This window comes from Equus asinus, chromosome 11 (genome assembly GCF_041296235.1).
Source record: "Equus asinus isolate D_3611 breed Donkey chromosome 11, EquAss-T2T_v2, whole genome shotgun sequence".
Taxonomy (NCBI): Eukaryota; Metazoa; Chordata; class Mammalia; order Perissodactyla; family Equidae; genus Equus; species Equus asinus.
In genome coordinates, this window is record NC_091800.1 from 49,870,563 (window position 1) to 49,897,964 (window position 27,402).

A 27,402-nucleotide genomic window follows, 5' to 3' on the forward strand; every position below is an offset into this window, starting at 1 on the left:
TAGAGACAGCTATTATAGGCTACTCTCCCTAGAAATTTGGCTCTGAATGGAAGGGGATAATTAGGTTTGGGAATAGGTCATGTAATCTTGGAATAAACACAGGGTCACAATAATGGTAATAACATCAAAGTCTTTTCAACATTTTAAGAAGTCCCTGAGAATGCGTCATTTGCAATCAAAACCCTAGCCCCTCTCTCGCTTCGTGCGTGTGTTAGCACAGTTCTCTGAGCTTTGGTGGCACCTGTTTTCTCTCCTACTTTGGCTGCTTTTGCTATTGCTGCTGTGTGACATCACTAGTTTCTTTTCTTTTAAATGGATGACATAACTTAGGTCACTGAGTCCTCTCCCTCCTCCCTTCTGATATCTGTCGTCGTCTTCCATGTCTTTAATATCTGCTTTAACAGCATCTCTCCTAAGTGGGAAACCATCTTTTACCCTGTATTTTTCTGTCTCTATTGCACGCACAGAGTAGCTAGGATTTTTTCCTGACAGTGTTATATTGTTTTTAACATCTTCTCTTCTCAGACCTTGAGCACAAGATGTTGGAGTAAATAATAGAGACACAAAACTGTCTGAGCAGCACATGCTCAATCTGTATGGAGCAGAGACATTTGGATAAACAAATTAGAAGTAATCCCATGGCCTTCTCCTTCGGAGAAGAGGATGAGAAGCAGATTGGAAATGGCTGGGGTAGATGGATTGGGAACACCTAGGCATTTCTTGGATTTTGTTTTAAAAAGTACATGCTGAGTGTCTATTGCTTTGGGAGGTGAACTGGGAAGATTTTCTCAATAAATCCTTGCATCACCTAACACACTGTAGTGAGTAGGAGCTCAACAAATGTTTGGACACTAATTTACCCTAAAAGACCCAAATGTTATATTGACTAGATGAGTAAATTAAAGTACAATATTTAAATATCCAGCCAATAAAATTACACCAAGTAAACCAAAGTTTACAAGTCCCAAACACTTCAGAAGAATTTCAGGATCACTGTTTGATAGGCAAAGACAATCTTAGTTCATTCTCATTAAAATCCCAAAATCAAATCTTGTTAGTTTTTTTAATCAACATGAAATTAAATGTTTACTTTTCAAAATTTGTTGTCATTATTCACTAAGGAAAATTAACTGTTCATCATTTATCATTAGTGGCCCATTTATGTAATGTGACTTGTTGACATGTTTTGTTTCTCATCTTTGAAAAATTAACAATGAATAAGATTTCTCTCAAGCACCAGACTTTTATATTTATATGTGAAATAGTCCACAGAATCTATTTTATGCTAAATCTTAAATGAACATTACTTAGCACTTTCTTCCTAAAACCTTTTTATACTGTTATAAAATTATTATCCAGATGATTTATTCTTTGCTGATTAAAAATGAAGACGGCCATAAGTTTATTAATTGTTAGATTTATATCTGCAACCTGAAAGTGAGTGAATCAAATGTAAATTCCATGTCATATATAAATGTACAATAGATTCATATAATCTAAAAAATTTACCAGGAAAATTTAATGGTATGCACTAAAAATTATTTTGTGGCACACATAGTATAAAATTTGCATTGTAAACCAAGGTACTGTCTGCAACTCACATATGCACAGGAAAATGCTTGCAGGCTCCAAGCCACTCTGATCACATAAAGAACTCTACAGTATGGAGAAGGCATTTCCTCAGATGGAAACTGTTCATTTTAAACCACAAAACCAAACCAAATCCCATCACACACAAGACCTAAAAATCTAGAATCCCTAATGTTCACCAACGTTAGCATCTTGTGCTGAATTCAAATCCTACAAGGATACATACTACTCTGGATTAGACAACGTGGTGGTCAGTCTAATATCATTATTAGATATCACATGAGGTCCACTGTTCTCAAAATTTTACTTGTAATTTTCACACTTCCCCTGTCCTTGCATTAGTTTTGGTCATGTTTACTTTAGGAGTAGACAGCAGTGATAATTACTTATTTCAGATGATACCTAGCTTTTTTAATGAAAATTAAAATATTGTGATTATAAGACTTTCAGTCAAAATCAAGATCTATCTGCTAAGAGACACTGAAATGTTGCTGTATAACTTCGCAGTCATCCAGCCAAAGGGCAGTTTGGTTTCATAGATAACGATGCTAAAGATCGTTTTTAATTTTCCTATTATTAGTATAACTTTATATTTAGAAGAGTTAGTGAATAAAATAATTATCCATCTTGAGTGCAGAGCTTGTCTTCCTAACTGTCCTACATAAAATCTCTATACAGAAAAAAAAATTGAAGCTTTGTAGAACAAATGAATTAATTGTGAAACTAATTGGGCCATGTTTCTACTTTTAAAATTCAAGTTACATTTTAGTGAGTCTATGAAAACTTTTACCAAAGCAATCCATAATCAGGCTAAAATACTACTAAAATTGGCTCACTAGGTTTTTGGGGAAATATTTTCTATATCTTACCAAGGATGATTAACGTATATTAAAGAGAAATCAAGATAAATTATTAATAAAATACTGGTGAAATTTTTATATGATTTTATATAGATTAGAAATATCACCACTTTGCTAATGATGCAAATGCTTTTTATATTAACTTTTATATTGGAAGGCTCAATTTCCAGAGATTTCACATTAAGAAATTATTTCACTTCCTACAGATACTAAATCCATAACAAAAGCATAAGAAAGTATGCTTTGTGTCCAAATGGGATGATATTCAATTCATCACTTTTTTGGCTGGTTTTTTAATCCTGCTTTACGATTCGCATCACAGCACTGGAGGAGTTAAGTGAGCCACTGTAAAGGAATTTTGCGACACTGTAAAATACTTTTACAAGTTCGTTTCTTAAGAATGAATCAAAGTGTTATTCTTGTGCCCTTTAATTAAGTAAATACAGCACAGTTGTTTTGTAGTGAACTTCATAATGCTGAGAATTAGAATGCTTACCCTAGGTATAAAGATCAAGGTTATGGTATACAAAGAACCAGAGCTTTTACGAAGAAATGAAGGAAGAGAAAGAGGAAAGATGGGAAGAAGAACTTACTTCTTGCCAAAATATCTTTTTTCTTATATGGCTACATATGGTATTTTAATTTTCCTCCCTCAGATTTTTTCTCTCACGCGATTTTTATAGGACATATCCTCAAAACAGCACCTTCCTAACAATTTCCTCCATTATCACATGCCTTAAAAATGTGATGTCTGGAATACTGTAACGCTCCCAGATACACAAATACAGGAAATAAATAACTCACTATATTCACATAGTTAGAGTGCAATAATTCATAAATATTTATTGGGAGGGTAAATAAAGCTATGAAATGAGAGTGTGGCTTTGACATTGAACTCAATGGAAGTTGGGTCTGGCATCAGTATTTAATTGCTGAGTGGCTGCTACCAACTTCATGGTTCTCACTACTGCTGTATGGCAGCATCTCTACCTTCTTGATTTAATTCCTGTTTTAAGTACAGTATAAAGCCTGACTCTAAGTAATCATGTGCTGAATATATTAATGTATAAATATACCCCAAAATTATAATCTAAGTAAGAAAACAATAGGTGCCACAACAGATACAACTAAAATTGTATGATCGATGTTTCCAAATAGAAGAATCAGAGATTTCCAAGAGGTAATGGCATTTCACAGTTGATAGGACTGGATCATGAAGACACTGAATAGGAGTTCAGCTGCTTTCTTAGGCAAATTAATGCCACTTATTAGAATGCTGTGTTCCTTTCTACTTTCCTGTTACTTTATGAAGTGTGCAAACTCAAGGAACAGGAATACTGGACAAGTGAAATGAGGCAGGAGAGGAGAGAGGTCCAATATGAAGATGAACTTCTGGTCAGCTTAAACTGAAGAATTGCTCAATCTTGCAGGAACTTCCTCTGAGAACTAAATAGACTACAAATCAGGCCAGTTGTGTCTAAAGGAAGAAATAGGAAAAAGTAATCCACTTGTTCCCATGAGTCGAAGATATGTCCAAGGCTCATTAGTTCTCTTGAACATCCAAGTTTGGTTTGCAATCCTGAGCAGGACAAGCAATATCCTTCACCCCTACATAAACTGGGAAGCCCCAGAGCACCACATGAGGGATGTGCTTCCCCTACTTTGGAAATCATGCATGAGGTGTTGTGTTGAGATGGTGTAGCCATGAGGTTGATGCAGCCAGAATTGTTGCGTGGAGTGAGAGAGTCACCCTGGCTCTCATCTGAACTTTTCATGAGACGGATATTAAATTTGGGACATTCTGCTGCTGAGATTTAGGGGTTGTTTGCTATTGCAGCATAGCCTGACTTATCCTGACTAATGTAGAAATTGCACATGGAGCAGAGTGTTCCATTAACAAAAGAATTAAAATATGTGGCATTGCCCTAGCAATGAGGCCAGGGCAGTAAGGGAACAGATATTGGAATTTGGAAAGATGGTAATCCATATTTTGCAGAAACAAAATATTTGATAAAACCATTGTGTGCTCTGGTCTGTGAAGTAGCACATGCATTTAATGAATTTGTAGCAACAGGGGAAGAGTTGGAGACCAGACTATTAGAAGTGTGCTTTTTATGCAAATGGCTGCCTTTGGAGTAATACGTATTAGAAGAAGGGTTCTTTCAGGAAGGAAACATCTATCAAAGCAGAAATGAAGGATAATCAAGAGATTCCAAAAATTGAGAAACTTATAATTTTAGAATTGGTGATTTGAGAACAAAAATAGAAGGTTTTGCACAAAAAAACCTAATTAAAATCTGATTTGCGACAAAGATCAGACTAAGAAAATGGCTTTCACACCTACTACTATAACCCTTGACAGTTTAAATTGGCTCAAGGACAAGATCAGGTTAAGGTGTAAATTTCACTCAGAAGCTGGACTACTTCAGAGGAGCCTCTTTCAAATTGAGAGAGAAGTACAGAAGTGAGAGCAGAGAAATAAAACATGTCTGTGAACTACTTAAAGGAGAAATATCTGTGCATGTGGATATTGGCATATGGAACTAATTAGAATCAATTTTTTGAGAGAGTTATACTGCCAAAGAAACTCGGAGCCTGCACTAAAAATTCCTGTGGCTGTTAGAGATTTAGATGACTCCCGAACCTCCAACTTTTCTTGAACAGGAAGATGCCTGAGAAATCTGTTGAGCTATCAGGTAGAGCATGTTCCTCAATACCATTTCTGATGTGGTCCAAGAGGATAATAGAAAAGGAAGAACCTCCCACAAGGTGGAGCCAGGAGCCACAGAAAATTGGACAAGGCAGGTCGTCCCAAGAGAGTAGAATTGTGTCTCAATCTGCCCAAAGGTTTTTCGTATTCGCTGTAGACCAGAGACTGCTGTTTGTCTCCCATTCTTTACTTGTCCAAGCTGAAGGGTTTGCTACAGTTTTCCAGCCCCGTTTCATTGGATATTGTGTAAATGTGAGGGGGAGGCAGGCAAATAGTCATGTTGGTCCCCTCAGAAATATGTCACCCAGAGATCCCAGACTTCAATCTTGACAGCGTGACTAGATGGAGTTTGCAGGATGGAATGCTAAGTGAGAATTTAAACACGACAGATCAGCTCAAGAGCAGCTCCATAGCAGCACAGCCCTGGCCACTCCATGTCTGAAGCTTTCTAAGGTCACCAATGCCCTTCTACTTCCTAAATCTGATAAACTGTCTCTATGGCATCGTTCCAAAAAAATGTGTTCATTTCCTCTGGTGAGCTAAGTTCCCTTCTAGACAGTGTAGATGGCAAAAATAAAATAAAAATAGCCAAAGTCTCCAGTTTGCTGGAAGTAACATCCTTACGGGGGAGAGAGAACCTAAGGAATTTTTTAAATTTGTATAATAATAAAATTTGTAAAAATAATACACCTAAACATACACATGTATGGATGGATGAATGCAAGTATATAGAAGAATCATTAAGTACTGTGAAGACAAATTAAGTAGGACAGGAGGACAGGAGCAATAAGGGGGTCAGGGAAAGACTCTTTGAGGCTACGGTTTATCACCTTTAACACGTCATTGACATTTGAAGTTTATGACATTACACTTTCCTGTTGCTTTTACTTTTTTATGGAGATTCTTCTCGAGGGTCTCCACCTCTTCCTTTTTCCTTAGCACTGTCTGCCTCTGAAATATTGGTGAGCATTGGTGTTCTTGGCTTGTCTCCTTTTCTCTCTCCACCTGCCCTCTCTGAGCAATTGCATCATTCCTTCACTCATTCATTCATTTCACATATATTTTTGAACTGCTACCATATGCCAGGCACTGTACTAGTGTCTGGGAAAGCAACATTTGCTCTTATGATGTCTACAACAGAGTACGAGATGTAGTTATTAAATAAATGATTATGCAAATGATTATTTAATTACAGTTGTCATAAATGGAGAAAAGGAAAAGTTCCGGCTGCTCTGAGAGTGTGCTAAGGACATCTGAAGAAGACAAGGTAGTGGGAGAGCTTTATAGACAGAGGGGAAAGTCTGTGCAAAGACCCTGTGGCAGAGAGGAGCCACTTCTGCACCAACCCTTTGAAGGTAAGGATGCCTCTAATTCCTGTTAATATCTCCAGCACTGGTACAGCATTTGGAGCACAGCAAACACCCAACAAATTTTTCTTAAGCAAATATCTTAAATAATTAGTGATAAGGAAAAATAAAGCCAGTGAGAAAACAATTGAAATAATTGAGAAATTACCAAGGATTATAAACAGTAAAATTTATATAACATAACTTGCTAATGAGATTCTATTAATTCTTTTTTCAGGGGCAAAATATATTTAAAGATGAGTGTTAACTTTATGAGTAACCCATGTGTTATATAGAACTAAACTAATTCTCAAATTCAAATTCAATTCTCATGGCTTATAAAAGAAATTATTTTTTCTTGCTATCTGAAGTGAATGTATGTTAAAAAGAAATATGAGCTGGGTTTACTTATGTAGTACTTCTATTATAAAGTTGGGATTTACAGCCTACATTAATTACAGAAGCTATAAAACAATGGTTCTGTGCTCTGGTTTTAAAATTCACTTTCACTCCATAGAGCACAATGGTTTTTCATTCCTATTTTTTGAGAAAGCCACAGGAAGAAAGAATGAATTTGAGAGTTCTTTATTTTCCCAATCTGAGAACTGATTATCACTTTACACTGATAAAATTTAATTTCAAAATCCTTCTTCCTGTATTACCTCAGTGAATCCTAACCTAGGAGGAGAATAGTATGTATACATCTTGTTTTATAGCTGAGTGTTTTATAGATTCAGATGGGGTTACATGGTTGCCAAAGTCAGTTGATATTATAATTCTATGTTGTAAATATTTCCTCCAATTCTCTACCTCCAGCCATTCTCTCCCCATCCTTACAGATAACTGTCTTCTAGCTCCTACCTCTAGAAAAATGTCCAAACTCCTTTTCCTGCAACTAATTTTGTTGCTTCAGAAGCTAGAGTGATTATTTTTTGCTACATACCTAAGAATGCTATTCCTCCTCTTAGAAATGTTCAATGGAAGCTGGGAACAATTCAGTCTGTACTGTATTGTAGAGAGACAGGAAGAGGAGTCTGATTGCAGTGAGTTAGGAATGAATGTAAAGAAAACAGAGGCAATGAGATTGAATTTTCTGTAAATTCGGCCAGGAAGGAAAGGAGGGAAAATGGGAAATTGAGGAAATAAGGGAGCCAAAAGAAAGATGTGCTAATTATTAGAAGGTCTTCGAGGGTCTGAAGGAATGGGAGAGAAGGCATAAATGACGATGTTAGTCTCAGAGAAGAATGGATGGACAGATTGAATATTTATCTATCTCTCATTGAGGAGAGAAAGAAGAGAAGTGGAAGATATTGCAGAAATATTAGAAAATTGAAAAAGGTCAAAATGGGGAAGACTATTTTGGATGACCTTCATCATTCCATTTAACTAGGAGGCAAGATTATCTACAGAAAAAAATTCATGAAACTTATAAACAATCCCTAATATCACATGACCCCTAAAATCAAGCAGGTGTTAAAATTCAGCTGCTTTTATTTTATAAACTGGACAAAATGCTTTGTTATTTTGCTGAGACCAATACCTAACAACTTCTTCAGACATCTTTTCCAGTAAACCTAAGTGATAATGAGCGCAAACTATAAATATAATACAATTAGAGATGAATCACATACCCATGCCATTTCCATAGAAAAATAATCATTGCAGAAGCCAGGATTATGGTTAAAGAGAGTTGAATCTAAGTTGAAACTCTGCCCAGATCAAATGTGGGACACTCATAAAGTCATTTAAAATAATTTTTAATGATAATACTAATAGTTAACATGTTTTTAAATCTCATGTTAGAATAACGTACTTCCTTTGAAAAAGTAAAATTATTAACATTTATGTAATGCAAAAAAAACTTAACAACAAAGTCTGAATGGTAATGATGATAGGTGGTAATAATATCATTTAAATTAGCATAAATCATTGGGAAAATCTGATTATAAAAAGGCGAAGCAGTTTAGCACATGGTCATATTTCACATCATAAATGTGAAATATTATAATTCTATTGTCTATTCTTTTTATGAAAAGTTAGCTCCTTCAGGAATGTCTTAATGAATAATAAAACTGACTTGATTTTTCCCACTGCAGTCAACTTTTCTGTCATGTTATTAATGATTAATAATGACTGTATGCTCAATCGTTTTTTCTTCCCCAGATAAAAGCAGTATTCTAACACAAGATTTTTACTTTTTTAGTTGTGTAAGGGGTAAAAAGATACTCTGAACATCCAGAACATCTGAAAAAGAAAGAAAAAATGTCAATCAATATCTCCATTCTACTCAAAATAGTTATAATACCTAGGCTTCAGTAAGTTACTTTATCACGTTCTAGAAAAGATGGCATATTTTTTGCATGTATTACATTTTCATTGGTATTTTTACATTATAATACAATGGATTTGAACTTAGAGCTAGACTTTTTTAAATAAGAAAGTACAGTACCAATTCAAGAATATCTTAGCTGAATAAAAAATGACAATCCATATTTTTTTAAACTGTAGGAGTTCATGCTTGTATAAATGTTTCTCTACATTTACGAAAACAGCATCCTTTGACAAAGGTCTAAAAATGCCTGTGAAAGCCAAACATAATAACATTGTTATTCTGCTACTTATTAACAGAGCAACGCATCCTATAACAATTAGACATGAATATTGCAAACTGAATTTAGTATTAAGCTGTCTTTGAAATGCCACTTTGTAGCAGGTTTTCAAATGCTTAAAGCACAGCAGGAGATTAACTCCATCTTCAAATATTAAATCAGAACCTTTTTTTAACCTGATAAATCTTATTGAAAGCAAGGGCTCCTTTTCAAGAGAAAATTATTCAACTATAGAAGAGAAAACTAAACCTCCCAACTATTGTTGGCACAAGGTCTGTTTCCACAATGAAATACAAAGATAGAAAAATTAGATAGATAGATAAATAGATAGATAGACAGATAGACAGATAGACAGACACAGATAGATAGATGGATAGATGCAACAATGACCACACTTCTGAATTGGCTTCAATGAACATGTGTTTGCATGCACTCTTTTATGATCACAGCACAATTTTTAAGTGTGATAATGATAAGTAAATGATAAGTAGTACTTTACATATAACCTCCCAGCTACATAAGCTCATTGAAGGTCTTGTATTTCTTTGTATTCATCAAGGTTGCCCAACATTTACTGGTTTGATAGTTCTTCATAAGATGTTACAAATATATCTATGCTCAATATAAAGATACCTACAAAGTAATTTTCTAACTACATACCTACTTACTTATCTCCTCTCTATCCATCCATGTAGTTAACTAATTACTGCCTACCTACCTATCACAAATCTTCCCTTCTTTGCAAAGTGGAATTTCAGTCATGGTGACAGTATCCAATTCTCAAATTCATCACGTGAACTCTAAGGGTCAGCCGTCAATCATATTGCACATTGTCCTATTAATGCTGACTGGCAGCCTACTGTGGGTAGCGCCAGTGTTCCACGTTAGTTAACTCCCTGTGGAACTGGAATTCTCTTCCTGAACTGCTTCCACAGAACCAACCACCAGGAAGCTTGGAATAACTATTTCCCTTGCATAAAAGAAAAATGCAATAAAAATCCAGAATAAACACAGTGCCAAATATTGCTACATGGCTCACATCAAGAGTCATACCTAAGTCATTTGAGTTGAGGGAGAATTGCTGGTATAATGTTGCTCACCATCTAAATGACATTGTTTTTCTTTTCACTGGTTTTGCTAATCCTTACCTTTAATTTTTCTAGCAGAGAAACGCCAAGTGTGGGCCAACTAAAGAATTTATTTTTAAGTAGATGTTTATTTCTAAGAATTTATAATGAGATGATCAGTTTTATTTCTTAAAGCCAAACAGCTCAGTGATAGATAGTAACAACTCACCTCTAACTTATCAAATATAGAGGGCAGATTCACTCTCCACACACGGTTATTTGCTTTCTCTATTTTATGAGCATTGCCACTCTCTTTAAAATTGAGTCTATAAATAATATATAAGTGGAAATCTATCAGATGTTGCTTGTTTACTTGTATAATACTAATAATTCAGGATTTATATCTTGTATTTTAGCTGAGAGAATCTGATTAAATCATAGACCTACTGAATATAATTTTTCAATTCAATAAATTTGGCTAAAAAATTAAAGTTATAGAGACTGAACAGATTTACTGGTTGAAATAAAATGTCACAGTGGAAATGTGGAAGTGGTTTCAGAGAAGGATAAACATGATTCCCAATCCTAGCAAAACCCATTAATGACCGTATGAGTCAGTTCCTTCACCTTCAAGAGACCCCAGTTTCCTTATCTCTAAAACTAGGGTACCAGTCAAACTTGATAATATGTTAACAGAATATGGAGTGGGATTTTTCACTTGTCCTGGATTTGGCCATTCCTGCCGAAAGCTCAGATGGGTAAGGCATTCAAAAGTCTACTTTCTTGACAAATCCACTAATGCTAACTAAGGAAGAGGCAGGACAGTTTCTGCCACAACCAGCAGCCTTCCAACCCCCCTTCTCTGCCTATATAAGAGCAGACTGGGGAGGAGGAGTTAGTCATATTTTGCATTGTAAAAAGTACAGTATTTGAGGTCAGAAGCTTTTATTCACCTTCTGGGGGAGAAGGGTGGGATGACCTCATTCTCCACCAAGTCACATGGGGGAGGACTTCAAGGAAATGGCTCACAGAGACCAGAGCTTTCTACAATAATGGGAGCTCTTTGTCCGATGTCACTAAGCTGACAAATCTGCTGATGCACTCTGGGGCTGCAATCGCTACAGACCTGGGGAGAGCTTGATGATGTCCCTCCAAATTTGGAGGGTATAACAATCACAGAAACTGGTGTCTGCTTAGTATCTGGATGTAAAAAAAAAATCAGGCCATGAAGTGAAAGGCACTGTAATATAGCATGTGTGGGAAGAAAACCAGGCCCACTTCTACCCCATCTCAGTACTCTCAGAAAGCATAAAAAGAGAATTCCTTCGTTTCTCTTTCTCTACCTAAAAGGGCATGGAGAGCAGAAGAGGAGGGCAGGGTTATAAGGCTGCTCAGGAGGCTCCTAGTCCAGGTACAGCGACTGCCTACTCGTGTGGGGTGGGGTTCAGTCTTCTGAGGGCAAAAGGATAGACCTTCACGTGGGAGTGGGGAGGCTCAGCTGAACGCCACCCAAGAAAACAATGGGCTGTATCAGCAGAAGCTACCAGAAGAAATGAAAGGTATTCATATAAATAAAACCATAGGATTTAACAAAAACCATTCAAAACCTTCACTTGATTAGCAGTAATACATTGCATAATGTTAAGTGATAAGGACAGGAAATTGAGAGGAAAGAATAGTGTAGGGGGACCACCATTGAGGTTAGTCTAGGAACTTCCTGGTGGACACTCTTACTCCAACCTATATGACATCCATATGCCAGGCAAATCTATCTTAAATGTGAACGTGTTATGTGCATGTAATTTGACTATTCAGAGAACTAGATATCACCAGTGCCTCAATTCCACAAAAAAATTGTATGCTATTATTACTATTACTATTATTACTATTTGATGCTTACTATAAACCTAGAATTTTGCTAACTTTTTTTTTCACTTACATTACTCATTCCATTTTTTTTTTTTACCATCCCTATTTTTAAAGATAAGAAAAGTAACACTTGGGGAAGATAAGAAAGTTGTCCAAGATTACAGAGTCACTAAGTGTAGACCCAGGAACCAAACTCAATTTGACTCAAAAAATTCATGCCCTTAACCAACGTGTGTCCTGCCTCCCAATTTTTTTTCCTTAATCTCCAAAATAAATCCTCCTCAGAATCAGGCCAGCTTTGTCACGTGATGATCATCTCATTTTCGTTCATGCTGTTCCTTCTACTTAAAATGTCATTTCCTCTTCTCCTATACTGCACAAATCTTAGCCATTACTCAAAGGTCATCTTAAGACCCATTGGTCTTTTAAGAGGGTACAGGCAGTGCTCCTCATCTGGGAGTTTTGCACAAGTGGATTTAACCAATCATGGATCATATGGTTGGTTGAATTCACGGACGTGGAACCCAGGGAGGCAAAGGGCCAGCGGTACATAAAGCACAAAAATTATTTGTAGAGAATGAGGTGATGTATATTCACACACATAAATCTATTTGGAGAATATATTTGATTCTATAAAAATAAAACATTTTTAATGTTTACTTTCACGTTATTACATTTTTCCATCATCCTAAGTCCTTTTCCTATTTCACCATTTTGTTCTGTGTATTTTCGAAATTTCTGATGTTTGCTAACAGGTTTCTGATTAACTGGCTTTATGGATGTATTCTTCTGTTTGGAGGAAGTTTCTTTTATAGGTTCTCCATTATTCAGAAAATTTTATAGACAAGGTTATAATTTATGGAACAGGGGATCATTCTGGAACAAGAGACCAAATAGATTTTTAACTACTTAATTAAAACAATCCATAAATAAAACAAAATACAATGCCAAGATAACCTTTGTAGTTAAGTTTCTAACAATTACTTTTCTCCCTGTAGTGGCAGTGATGTAATGTAAAGGAAATACTCCCCTTGTTTCACTTTTTTGGAATTCTTTCCTCATGAATATGACTTATTATCCAAAGTTCCCAAATATGATTAAGTATATGTGTCATTGACTTTATTTCTTTTCTTTTTTTTTTAAAAGATTTTACTTTTCCTTTTTCTCCCCAAAGGTCCCTGGTACATAGTTGTACATTTTTAGTTGTGGGTCCTTCTAGTTGTGGCATGTGGGATACCATCTCAGCATGGCTTGATGAGCAGTGCCATTTCTGCACCCAGGATCCAAACTGGTGAAACCCTGGGCCGCCACAGCAGAGCCCGCGAACTTAACCACTCGGCCATGGGGCCAGCCCCTGACTTTATTTTTATTTTATTTTTATTTTTTTCCTTTTTCTCCCCAAAGCCCCCTGGTACATAGCTGTATATTCTTCGTTGTGGGTCCTTGTAGTTGTGGTATGTGGGATGCTGCCTCAGCGTGGTTTGATGAGCAGTGAGATTCAAACCAACGAAACACTGGGCCACCTGCAGCGGAGCGCACGAACTTAACCACTCGGTCACGGGGCCAGCCCCCTCCTGACTTTATTTTTTAATATGTGTTTATTTTTCCTCTATTCTTAAAACAGACACAGCAATCAATGGTGGTAAACTCAGGAGTTAAAACAACTGTATTCAAAGTCCTGCCACATCCCTGTTGAACATTACGCACCGTGATCTCTAGCCAATTTCTCTTGTTTTTCTCATCTTAAAAACAGAGGTAATCTGGACTCAGCCCCATGGCCAAGTGGTTGAAGTTCTGCATGCTCTGCTTTGGTGGCCCAGGTTCACGGGTTCGGATCCCAGCCACAGACCTACTCCACTCACCAACCATGCTGTGGCAGTGTCCAATATACAAAAAAAATAGAGGAAGATTGGCACAGATGTCATCTCAGGGTTAATCCTCCTCAAGCAAAAAAAGAGGAGGCTTGGCAATGGATGTTAGCTCAGGGTGAATCTTCCTCAGCAAAAACAAAAGAAAAGAAAGTAATCTTACTTTACTTAACTCGTTTAAATTGTTGGGAGGTTTACTGAAGCAACATGAAGTGTCTAATAAATTGTTTAGTTTATGAGTAAGAGCTTACTGTTTATGGAATCCAAAATACTCTAATTTTCAGATATTTTCATCAATTTGCTCATTAAATATATACTTGCATTCATTAATCACCAGTCACTTTATCCTTCAATTCTTAAGCCTTAGATCATTTGAGTCACAACACAGACATGTAGCTCAGCTAACACTTTCTCAGGAGTGCCAATGTGCTAAGCATTGTACAAACACTTCTTATGGACAATCTCATTTAATCATCACAATAATCCTATGAAGCAAAAAATGGCAGAGACTGCTGATAAACACAAAAATCCATCTCCTCTTCTTTCCAAAATGTCTGCTCAAAAAGCTTTATTTTTCAGACTCCCTTGCAGTTAGATATAACCATGTGGTAAAGTTCTTGCAAAGGGACTCTGAGCAGAAGTGATGTATGCAATCTCGGACTTGGGCCTCCGGTTATAGAGCTTTCCTCCTTCACAATATCTTTTACTTTCATTCCCACAGGAACTCAGACATGGTAACTATTTAGCTTCTTCCATACATATGACAGCACCACTCTAGGGACTGGCAGAGTAACCTAATGGAAGAAGTCTAGGTCCCTGAATGGCCACATGGAGTATAGTTACCTTGATGCCTTAGATAATTCACCTCAGAACTGTGTAATAAACTGTATCTTTAAGCCATTGCATTTTGGTATCTTTTTTATTATAGTAAGTTACCTTTTTCCTAATAATACAAATAGTATTTGCTCCATTTTGCAGATATAGAAACTGATGCTCATGAATTTATGTAAATTGCCTAAGGTTACAAAGCAGTAAGTGGTTGGCTTAAGACTTGAAACTCAGCTGACTTCTACGCTATTTTCCCTTAGTAGTCATAGTCACTGAGAACGACTACTCAATATTTGATTGTGTCAAGTCCTACACATTTGGGAGTGGTGGTGTTCTTGGTTTTTCTAAATTTTGTGCTTTAGCATTATCTTTGAAGTTTAGACATTTGGAAGAGGTAGGAGAAAAATCTCCAAATAGGGCACATAAAGTGAAAATTTAAAGCAGAATATATTTATTATGATATGAACATTAAAATTTACTTTTAGATAGAGTGCCACTACTGTCAGACAGAAGTTAAAGTGGTGAAGGCAAATTTTATTCAGGAACTATTGCAATAGGCGAAGAGAGCCTCAGTATAGAACTGGGCTCTGTTCCAAACACAACAAGGTAAGTGGAGGTTTATATCCAAGGAGCAGAGTGGGGTCAGTGGGTGGAAAACTACCAAGAGAAAACATCAGAGGTAGTGGGATTCTGGCTAAATGGACTTTGATAGGGTTCTTGCTGAAGGCAGGCTAAAATGATACGATTATCAAGGCATTTGATCCCATATCGAGGGTGGTAAATACCAAGGGTAGAAGGTGAGGAATTTGATTAGATATCGAGGAGAGGGAGGAATTTTTGCTAAACTGACCCAGCAAAATTCTTGCTAGAACTCTACTAAATGGGCCAAGGACAGAAACCGAAGATGAGACCTGGTTAAAAAGTATTCAGAGAAGCCTGACTAAAGTTTGGTTAGGGAGAGGGTATCGCTACAAATCAAGTGCTTTACCCATATATTATTAATATCCCCAGTTTATAATAGAAAAAATAAGGCACAAAGAGATTATACATACTGTCATACTTACAGCAAGAGACTGAGAAGACTTTCCAATCAGGTCAATTTGATTCCAAAGCCTATGACTTTTCTACCATGAAAATGTGTCTCTCAAGAACCAAGAAGAAGTAGGCATTTGTATGTGTGTGTGTGTGCGTGTGTGTGCGCTACTAGTATGGATGTTACAAGAAGAGGAATATACTTCCAGTATAGATCCAAAGTTACCTTCATTCACCTTTATTTTCTCTTTTATCTTAGGAAGCCCTCTCAGTCCGTGGGCTGGCTTGCATTATAACATGAAGGCAGAAATTATAGGAGAGATCTAAGCCTATAATTATGTATTCTATTCATGAAGTTATATATGTTAACTCTTGTGGCTAGTTGTATAATAAAAAAATTAGAAGATTGAAAATAAACATGGAAATGCATTTTTGCCACTTCTTGAGTAGCAAAATGAATAGATTATAGAGAAAGAGTAGAAGAAATAAAACAAACATCACAAGGTAGAGTTCTAGATAAATATGTGCAGCAATATGAGCTATTTTGTATGACTAGTAAATAAATACGTATGTTTCTTTTTCCATAGTTCACGAAACATCTATGGAGCCTCCTTTTCTGGACTCTGTGGGGAATAAAAAGCAAATATAATATATACACCTGAATGGATTGTGTTTACACTACAGTTTAATGAAAGATGATGAAACTCAGGCATGAAACTAACAGGCAACATCCATAAGAGCAAAATAAAATCAGTGCAGCTCTTGATTAGCTGTACACGGAAGTCTTCCTTTTAAGTGCATGTTATTGAAGACAATTTCGTGTGTGTGTATGTGAGGAAGATTGGCCTTGAGCTAATATCCATGCCAATCTTCCTATTTTTTGTGGGATGCTGTGACAGTGTGGCTTGACGAGTGGTGCTAGGGTCACACCCAGGATCTGAACCTGCAAACACCGAGCCACCAAAGCAGAATACGCAAACTTAACCACTACACCACCAAGCCAGCCCCTGTTGAAGGCAATTTTACTAAAAGATTAAGAAAATAAGTCTAGAATCACCCTTTCTGACTTTGAATTCTGGTTCTGGCTCTCCAGAAGACCTTGGCAAGTTATTTAACCTTTCTTAATTTTTTTATTTGTAAAATGAAATCATTCTGAGAATCTAATAAGATAGTATTGATAAAGGACCTAGAACAGAGCCTGGTGCATATTGAACATAATAAATACTAGTCGTTGCTGTTATTTATAGCATCACCTACTGTGCTCCATAAAAATCTTTCCTCATATATGGTCTCTCTATACCTTCTAATTCAACTTGGGTGGATATAAAGTCTTATTAACTAAAAACAATCCTATCTCTGGATTTTCTTTTATTATTTAAATTCCTCCCTTTTAAGCAAAGTAATGAGCTCTTGTAAACAATAAGCTTTTCCTCCCTTGAGGTATTATTTTCCATTTTTCTGAAAGGAGATGCTTTCTGTTCTAGTCATTTATGGTATCAGAAAAGACTTCGGAATAAAAAGTTAAAAAATTTCCTGGGCTGTGGTACATACTCTGATTAAATTTACTTTATGATTAGATTTTAAGTGATATGGGCTGTTCATTTATAACAACAGGGAAAAATAAAATGCATTCTGTGGATATCACAAAAAGAGAGGCAGTTGGATAGCCTCCTGAACCTGTTAAGCCCTCCAGATCTAATTATCAGTGTACAAGAAGGACAGAGGACAGAGGAACACATCAAATGACACCATAGAGATGCAACTTGCAAAATCCAGAGAAAGGAGACTACAGGATGCATGACCTGATTTCTTCAAAACATAAATTACAAGACAAAAGAAAGACATGGGAGGAGATGTACAGATTAAAATGTACTTAAAACACATGTCAATCATTCATAATGTGTAGACTTTATTTGTATTCTGGTTAAAATAAACATGATACAAAAAAATGACATTTATGAGACAAATAGAAATTGAATAATACCTGGATATTTGATGATAGTAAGGTGTTATTAGATTTTTAAAGGTATGAAAATAGTGTTTATATTAAAGAATTCTTTTATCTTGGAGATATATACTGAAATATATATGGATGGATTTATATGAATGTGGCATTTGCTTAAACAGAGCATGTAGTAAGAGGAAAAATAACTGAGGAATAGATGAAACAAGATTGGCCACGGGTTAATAATTGTGGAAGCTTAGTGAGGAATACATAAGGGTTCATTATAATATTTTGTTTACTTTTGCATGTATTTGAAATTTTTCATAGTAAAAAGATTTTTTTAAAAAAAGAAATAACTTCTGATCTTATAACAACACAATCTAGTAAATATGCAAAAATTAGTGTTTTAAATTTACAAGATTCTCTAGTTTCCTCAATTATAGTTTCAAAACATGTTGGAGACTGAACAATCTAAAACATTTTATGCTGAATTTTTTGTAGGCTACAATTCTAATGTGTCATATTTTTCTGATTTTCTTCCAATATTTCTGGGTGGCGGTCATGGAATGGTGAGGGAAACACCATTTTTCTATGGCTCCCAGGAAGTTATTGATTCATATTTATCAATGGAAACCGTCAATGTACAGTAGAGTTGGGTGCATAACAACGTACATTTAGTGTGTTATTTTTCTACTTTATTGCAACTATATACTCAGCACAGTTGTTGAAAATGCATTCTAAAACCAAAAATAAATCATATGATAATTATTGATAATTTTGAATTATCTTCAAACACTAAAATTTTTGATGGAGAAACAGACTAGAGGTGAGATTTAATAGAACTAATCAAAAAATGTTTTCTGTAAAAGATGGATCTTGCAGCAGACTATGAAAAAACTGTTGTATAAATTAATGGAAAAGAAAAATTGAAGAATGCTGTATCTTGTTTAATTAGACAATAGCATCTGCTACACTTGCTGAATCTGCCTTGGTCTCTGAGCTGCTGATTCTGTGTAATCCCATGATGAGGGTGGCACTTGGATCAGGGGTATTTTAAGCAAAACACAAAGTTTTCTATAAAGTTAACATTAATCATTGTAATTTTATGGAATATGTTAACTTTGTTTCTAATCAGTTAAAATTTGAGAGAATTCAGAAGTTTCCTTATTATTCAGACATCTAAATTTTATTTAAAAAACAGATGGAATTAGTTTCTTATTGCTACTCTAACAAATTACCACAAACAGTGGATTAAAACAACACATATGGATTATTTTGTAGTTCGGGAGGTCACATGTCCCAAATGGGTCTCACTGGGCTAAAATTAAGGTGTCAACAAGGCTGTGTTCCTTTCTAGAGCTCTAAGGGAGAATCTGCTTTCTTGCCTTTTCCAGCTTCCAGTGGCTGCCTGTTTTCTTTGGCTCATGGCTCCCTTACATTTTCAAAGCCAGCAATGGCCGATTGAGTCTTTTTCACATAGCATAACTCTTACACTAACTTTTCTGCTTCCCTCTTGCATATTTAAGGACTCTTGTAATTACGTTAGGCCCACCTGGATAATATAGGATAATCTTCCTATCTTAAGGTCACAGCTGATTAGAAGCCTTCATTCCATTGGCGACTTAATTCTTCTTTACCATATCATCCAACATATTCAGAGGTTCCAGCAATAAGGACATGGATGTGGACATCTTCAGGGAGCCATTATTCTGCAACCACGTAGCCCAAGCAAACGCCGTGATTTTTAAGGCTTTTTTCACAGATCCTTCTTTTCCACAAATGATTTACATTGCTGTTTTACTGGTAGGAAAATATGGCAGCTCAAAATTAGTAGTGATGCTGAGTTCTTTCAAGTGACTTAAGTAAAAAGATCTTTAAAAGCCATGTTGAATTCATATCCAAATCCTGAAGAAATGTTTACTGCTGTATTCAAGTGCCACCTCTATAGTTTCAAAACCCTGAACAAAGTACAGTGGACTGAGGAATACCCTTACCTCAGCAACATTTGTTTATGACTTAGGCATAATGTATGATGCAGTTTCTGTGTGATTTATCCAAACATCTAAAAGAAAGACATAATGTTGCCAGAAGCCTATTCTAGAGTGTCAAAGCAGATTCGGGTCTTTGCATCAATGGCTGACAATCCTGGATCTTTTGCTGAAGAGGCTGTCAGAGCTTTTCAGAACTTGCTCTTTTAACAAAATTCACTATGCACAATAAAATGTCTTAAAAGAACTGATGGAGAAATTCCCATTAGTCTTCAAGATAAAAAGACCGAAATTCTACACAACAGCATTCTTTAAAAATATTTTTTTTTCTAAGATAGCTGTATGCAAAATTATCAACTATGCCTTGGATTAACCTATCTTTTGAAAACTATTTTGATACTTGACCTAAGAAGGGTACACCTAGACTCCTGGCCAGTTTCTTGCTTAGACAGTTACAGTTTTCTATAACTCTTTCATGTTTAGATTCAGTAGTCATAATAACGGCTTTCTAAAATGTATTCCTTATGTAGGGGAGGAGGACATTTCCTCTCCCCAAATGGGGGTTCGTCTGGCCGGAGAACGAATTAAATTCACATGAGACAGAATAGCAAGAGAAAATTAAACAAAGCTTTATGAGGAACTATGGCCCGGGGCTTTTCTTCCCGAAGGAAGAAAGGGCACCGAAGAAGTGGGGTGCACAGAGTGGTTATATAACCCCCAAATGGGGTGTTTCACATGTGATTGAAAAGTCCCTTTTACAATAGTCACGAGGCTGCTCTGTCAGCACAGCGCTTGATGGAAGCGACAGATAGGTCTGCTGTCCCAGTGAACACCGCAAGGTGGCAGGTGTGTTGCCTCAGGCTGGGAGGGGAGGGGGGGTCACAGATGAGTGCCGCAATCGGTTCCCAGCCTAAAGAAAGATGCTTAATCTTTAAGGAGACGCCAACGTTGGGAGGGGGAGGGAAGTCAGTTACAGGAGGTTACCAGAGAAGCACAATAAAATGCAGATTTAAGTCCTTGCCTTTGGTATTGATTAAGAGTTTTTAGAGAGAAGGTCATCGCCTTTCTTCTTCCTGGTACAGAGGGGGAGGCACCTTTACAGATAGAGATTTACCTTACAAATGTAAATGTGTCCTAACGAAGGGCAAGTTCCATTCCTCCTTCCCTGTCCCAGTTTATCAAAAGCAATCAGCCTCAAATAATCCTGATGCCACAGAGACATATCTTGGGGTGGCCATTTCCAGGTCCCCACACTCACATGGGTCTAATGATCCGCTCCTGAAGTACTTGCATTTCCATGGTAAATCCTACAGGTCATTTGATGAAGTACAATATAGAAACACATTATGTGTTGAGCTAAACCTACATTAAACATTCAGGATATGAGTAAGATACAAAGTAGCCTAATGGACATTACTCTAAAATTAGAAGCCTGATTTAACAACAGAAGTCCTCTCCACCATTTAGTCTTGTCAACTGTTTCAGTGCTCCAGTGTCCATGCTGTTTATTTTTCCGGTTTTATTCCAAAGAAATCTATCAGATTCATATTCCAAATATAGTGTTTAATTGTGCATAGTTGTGCTAGTTGTTGAATAAAGATAAATTAAGAAAACTATCATTTAATGTAATACATATATTTGAACTAGCTCAACCTTTTGCCTCAATAGTTCTTTCATTAGCACCACAATTCTGTCGGTTCTAGGGTGCAAGACATCATCCATCACCCATCTTCCCATCTCATATTCCCCATATAAAACAGTAATAAAAAATGAGAGTGATCACTGCCATGGATATTCTATATACAAAAGTTGCATATTCTCTCTACTGCTTACAGTATTTCAAGGTAGATATTATTATTCCCATAGAGGAGGAAAATGAGGACCAAGCAGGTTAAGTGACTTGCTGAAGGCAATATAACTAGTATGTATTGGACTTAAGATTCAAACCTACCAGGTCTATTTTGTTCAAAGTATAAGCCAGTTCCATTGAATCTAATCAGCCAAGTCATGTCAATTGTCTTTCTAAAATTGTCTGTATTGGTTCCTTCCTCTCCAGTCTGATTGCTTTGTTCCCTTGTCCAGACCTTTATCACCTCTTGTTTAGACTCTTGAGATAGCTTCTCAACCAGTTTTCACATTTCCAGTATTTCAACCCTTAAAAGTCAGATTAAACAACTTTGATCATGTCCATCCCCTGCTCAAAAACTTCCAGCGGTGCCACATTGCCTGGAGGTTGGTTTTCCAACAGGCTGATCACAGACCTTTGCCAGATGGATCATAAAACCACATTACCACATTCTTTGCTGGCTTCCTCCTTTCCAATGTTGTGACTCACACATTTGAAATGCACAGGGAGGGCTGCCACACCAGTCACCTACTTGCATTTCAAATGCCCCAGATTAAAGAGAATCTGAATGATTAGAAGCTTTCAGCATGTCCCTCTTCACTGCCACAGCCAGTTCATTTGGGGGAGTTGGCTAGAAACCACACAGACTGAAATACCAAAGACTGCCTGCAAACTTCTAATTCTTCCCTTGATCCTTGTGGTATTCTGACAGAATTTTCCTTTTATCAAAATATCTGATACTTTCTCAGTTTTTTTCCTGAACAAATACTTAAAATAACAGACTGCCCAATTCAGAAACACATGCTCACAAAATTTCAGAGATGTCAGTCTATAGGGTGCAGTGGCCCCATCTCCCTCTTAGCACATTTCCACTGCTTTCCAACATTCACCTTGACTCTAGCGATCCCTGGTAACTCTCTCACCATCATCCACATGCGTTTATTCTACTACACGTTTGTTTGAAGTATCTCTGCTGTCTAATTTGTCATCTGCATTATTCAGTATTACCCGAATGTTAAAGAATTTTCTCTGCTTAACTAAAGCTGTAAAATAGAGAACTAACTCCTCCAGTGAGGTGTTGGCCCAAATAACCTCTGTAGTTGAATTCTGGCAACACGAGTTTCTAAGTATGCCCTACTGCAGAGAGATTTCTAGATGATCGTTGTCCAGAATGATCACTCTCTACTGAGAAGAGCTACAGCTCTTCTTGTTCACACTCTCAGCGACTTGGTTTGAGGATTATAGAGTACGAAAAATTTTAGAGATAATCTCATCCAATCCTCTCACTTAACTGACTCATATATTATAGTTCTTTGAGTTGATAGTGCTAGTGTATATGTATGTGTGTGTTTGTGGGTGTGTGTGTGTTTTATGTCTTAAACTAGATTCCTCCGTTAAGGGAGGAAATGTGTCTTATACATCTTTGTATTTCCTAATGGCAGATATTTAATTATTTAATATATGATATATTGACTGAATGGCAAATTCAAGATAATAAACATTACCAGAATTTATGTAAAGTGTTAAATATAATTTAAGAAGGAATTGTGGCCACAAGGTGGAAATGGCCAAGGACGAAAACTGTGCAGAGAAGTAAATCTCTCATTTCCTCCAAAAAAATCTGGACACAAGAAATGTACAAAAGAAAGCATGTAAAGAAAGAGCTGGAAAACTAAAATTTTTCCATTAGGTTATTTTTTTCTGAGATATAACTTTAAGTAAAATCACAGAATAACATCAAAATAAAACCTCAGCAACAGAGTTTCAGAAAAATTCCAAGTATAGCACAGAACCTGAAAAAACAAAGTTTAAAAACTGAAGTTTCTTTATAAAGGTTGAAATTTTAACAAAGCCACACACTAAAAGTTCTAGAAACCATTATCTATAATTTTCACTAAACTGCTTATTTTAAACAAATAGTTGCTATTCTAAGGTGAATTAATTAGGAACTATATTTGTTTTCTTTGGATGTACAACTGCAATCAAGTCATGCGTGAAGTTTATTAAAGCTTGGTAATCTTTTTTCAACCGTGGTTCAGACTCTATGTTCAATCCAAATACACATCTACCAAAAATATCCTCTTCTACTTTAAGTTTGAAGTCTGTAAACAGGGTGTAATTGTACTTTAATTACTCAAGGGTTTGTTAAAACACTAAAAGGTTTGATTTCCAAATTTATTATCTTAGAAAGAAAAAGAAACTGATATTTTAAAGACAGAGAGTTCTTAATATTGAAGGTTAATCAACATGTAACTATGCACCTTCCATCACTGAATCCTAAGTATGGGAAATAGGATAGGAATTTTTCTTCCTCTCAACTATACTATGAGAAACTCAGGAAAGTGCCTATTTGTTGCTTGGGAAGAAAAGTAAAGGAGAGACCAGGCCACCTCCCCTGAGACCAGATGGGCCATTGCTACGGGAGTCACCAGGAAAACAGGATGTGACTATTTGCTGGGCAGTCTTACAAGTTGAATTTCCATTTCCTCCATCTTGTTGACATAAATAATCCACAGTCAATCTATAAATCAAAATTGGGATGAGTTTATTATGATCCAAGTTTGAAGGCTATAGCCCCAGGGCTTTCCTTTCCCAAGGAAAGAAGGGCACTGAAGATGTGGCGTGTACAGAGTGGTTATATACTGTCTTGGCACCAAAAGCATATGTCACATATGACAGGAATATCTCTTTTACTACTGTTAAGAGATGCTTAGTTAGCACAGCAGGTCAGTGGTGACAAGGTGAGCACAGTGGGTCGGTAATTAATCGTTAGTTTCCAAGAACAGATGCTTATCCTTAAAGAAATACCGATATGGGGGAAGTTACATCCCTATCTTTAAGGGTATTGTTCTTGTCTTTGGGACATAGCAAATGTTTAAAACAGATGTACAATTCATGCTCAACAGGCCATGCCAGGCCCTTTTGGAAAAACAAGATCAGGCCAAATTAGTTTTACACCAATGGCTTCCTCATATACTCCAATATATCCTATTGCTTTTCATTTATTTATCAGTCTATACAATGGTTAGACTCTGATGATCAGCGTTCTTTTTGTTCAAACATTCCTGATTTCACAGAACAAGGTCAGGTACAGTGCTATTGCCTGACCTGAGAAGTTTCAATAGAGTGAGTCTAGGCATCCACATAAATATTCCGAGGACGCTTTCAACGGTTCTTTTTAAAGGTCAAATGTGATCATTAGTATGGCAAAAAGGAGATTAGTTGGTTTGTTTTTTAGCAGAGTGCCATATTTGAAAATTCCAATTCCTTTGCCTATATTTGTCATGCCTGGTATTGTGCTAGTGAGTACAGATGAAGTCATGTGCCACATAATGACAATTCAGCCAATGACAGATCACGTATATGATGGTGGTCTCATAATATCAATACCCTATAGCCTAGGTGTGTAGTAGACTATACCATCCAGGTTTATGTGAGTACTGTAGAGGAGGAAGAAATTTTCCTCTACCACTCTAGGTTCTTCTGGCTGGTCTAAAAATTAAATTGAAATGAGACAGATTAACAGAATAAAAACAAACAAAAGTTTAATAACGTGTATACATGGAAGAAACCTAAAAACTGAGTTAACTCACCAAAATGGCCAAAGCCCTCATCTTAAATATCATCCTCAGCTAAAGACAAAAGAAGATGCTGGGTGTGGGGAGAGTCAGGTACTTCAAAGGGAAGGAAGGCTATTCACAGGTAGGTGAAAAGGAGCAAACGAGTGTTTGGCCACACAGAAACAGAAGAACACAGAGGGGAGCCCAAAAAACAGGCTTTTCTAGCTTCCTCCCTGTCTATCATCTAGTTCATGTTATGCTAAAGTGATAGCTTGCTTCCTGAGATAGGTTTTTTTGATCTGAATTCTTTTAGGCATTTCAGGAGGAGGTAACAAGAAAGACTTTCTAAATCTTTTGTTTCTTAAAAACAATCAGCCTCAAATAATCCTCATGTTAAAGAGACATTTTTAGGGGTGGCAAATTTTGTTCCCCTTCAGTGTACTCTATGATGTTCACACAATGACAAAATCGCCTAATGACACATTTCTCAGAACATATCACTACCGTTTAAACAACTCATGACTGTATATTAATGAATAAGGCATGGTTTCTTTAGATTTATAGTCTAATAGGAGAAAACAGATAAGAACAATAGAACGTGATACTAGAGGAACACTCAGGGTTCTGTGGGAACTCAGATTAGGCATGCATAATTGGACTTTGAGAAGACTTGCACGAGGCAAAGGATCTTTTGAATCAAATCTCAACAGATGAACACAAAAAAAAGAGGTGGGAATAATGGGAAGGAAGGACATCTAAGAAACAGGCATCAATATGTGAAAAGTATTGGAAACATGATAGCATATGTTGCAACATGTGGGAATTTGCTCACCATAACTACCGTACATGCATAAAAAATGTGACTCTTTGGATTTTCTTTAAGGAATTTCTTCCTGCTCTGGACGCCCCTCCTCTCTCCTACTGCTTTCACTGATTAGTAGAAATAGTACTGAAACAGAATTACTCGAGGTTTTATACAAACCCCCCTGCCCTCTGATAAATAGGTCTCTTGTGAGAAACTTGTTATATTTCAAAGTTTCTTCACTCTTCCCCTTCTTTGCTTCTCCTCTGGTGGCACAGGGAAAGCTCATGTTATCTCAATGTGGAAGGGAAGGGGTGTCTTATCTCTGTGTGGTCCTTCTCTGCAGGCTCTTACTGATCTCCACTTGAGATGTCATTTTCTTGACTGCTCTGTGGATGTCATCCAGCAGCTATAACTTGGGGGAACTCCCTCTGTAAGGACTAATGTGAGTGAATATGGCTTCTGGAGAACTCAGCTGTTCCCGTGTATTGAGACCCCTAAAACTCAACTCAGTCTTCATTTGGCCAGTGATTTTGGAGGGTACAACTCAGAGCATTTGCTGTAGGATGCACTCACCCTACATGATGACTTCTTCTTGGCTGATGTACTCTGATAGTCTCTGAGACTCCCACAGCATCCCATGACAACCATTGAATCTCTCCCATGACACTTGGAGGCCATGGGAAATAAAGGATGCTCTATGTTAGGTTCTCTCACGCTCTACCTCACCCTGCCACCATTTCTGCTCTGATTCAGCTTTACATATTGGTACAGGGCCTCTCAAATGACCTTGGAACTTTTTCATTCTATAGGAACTAGCCCTGAAATTATTCCAAACCATTCTTGTTGTTTGACAGACTTCACCTAAGTAGGTGAAGGGGCCTGAGACAAGGCTGATTGATTGATCGCCTCACTTTCTCACTCTCTCCCGCCTAGCTAACGAGAAGGGCCTCGATGCCCTTCCTGACAAGGAAGGATTTTCTTTGGACTATTTTTATTATTTCCTTTATTTTCTCCCACCTTTACCTTAAAGGGAGAAAACACTGCAGGAAAAGGTGTTAGATTTCTGAGAAGGGAAAATATATTAGGAAATATTTCAAAACTATTGCCTTCTTTAAATGTATTTGGGGAATTACAAGTAGTTTGTTGTAGTGGCCAATTAATTTCTAAAGCCACAGACACCTGAATCAGGAAATAATGTGCCTGGGCTATTTCAATTGATACTACAATCAGGAAAACAGCTTTGTAGTGACACATTTTCTTGATTTAGGGAGGTGGTTTAGTGGTTAAGAACAAGAACTCTGAAGTCATATTATCTGGGCTCATATTCTATCTCCACCACCTACTTACTGTGCACCCTTGGGAAATTGACATCACCACTTTTTATGCTTTAGTTTCCTCATCTATAAAAAAGCAAAAGTTTCAGTATCTACTTTGGATTGGTTGTTATGATGAATTCATTGATTGTGCAAAAATTAAAAG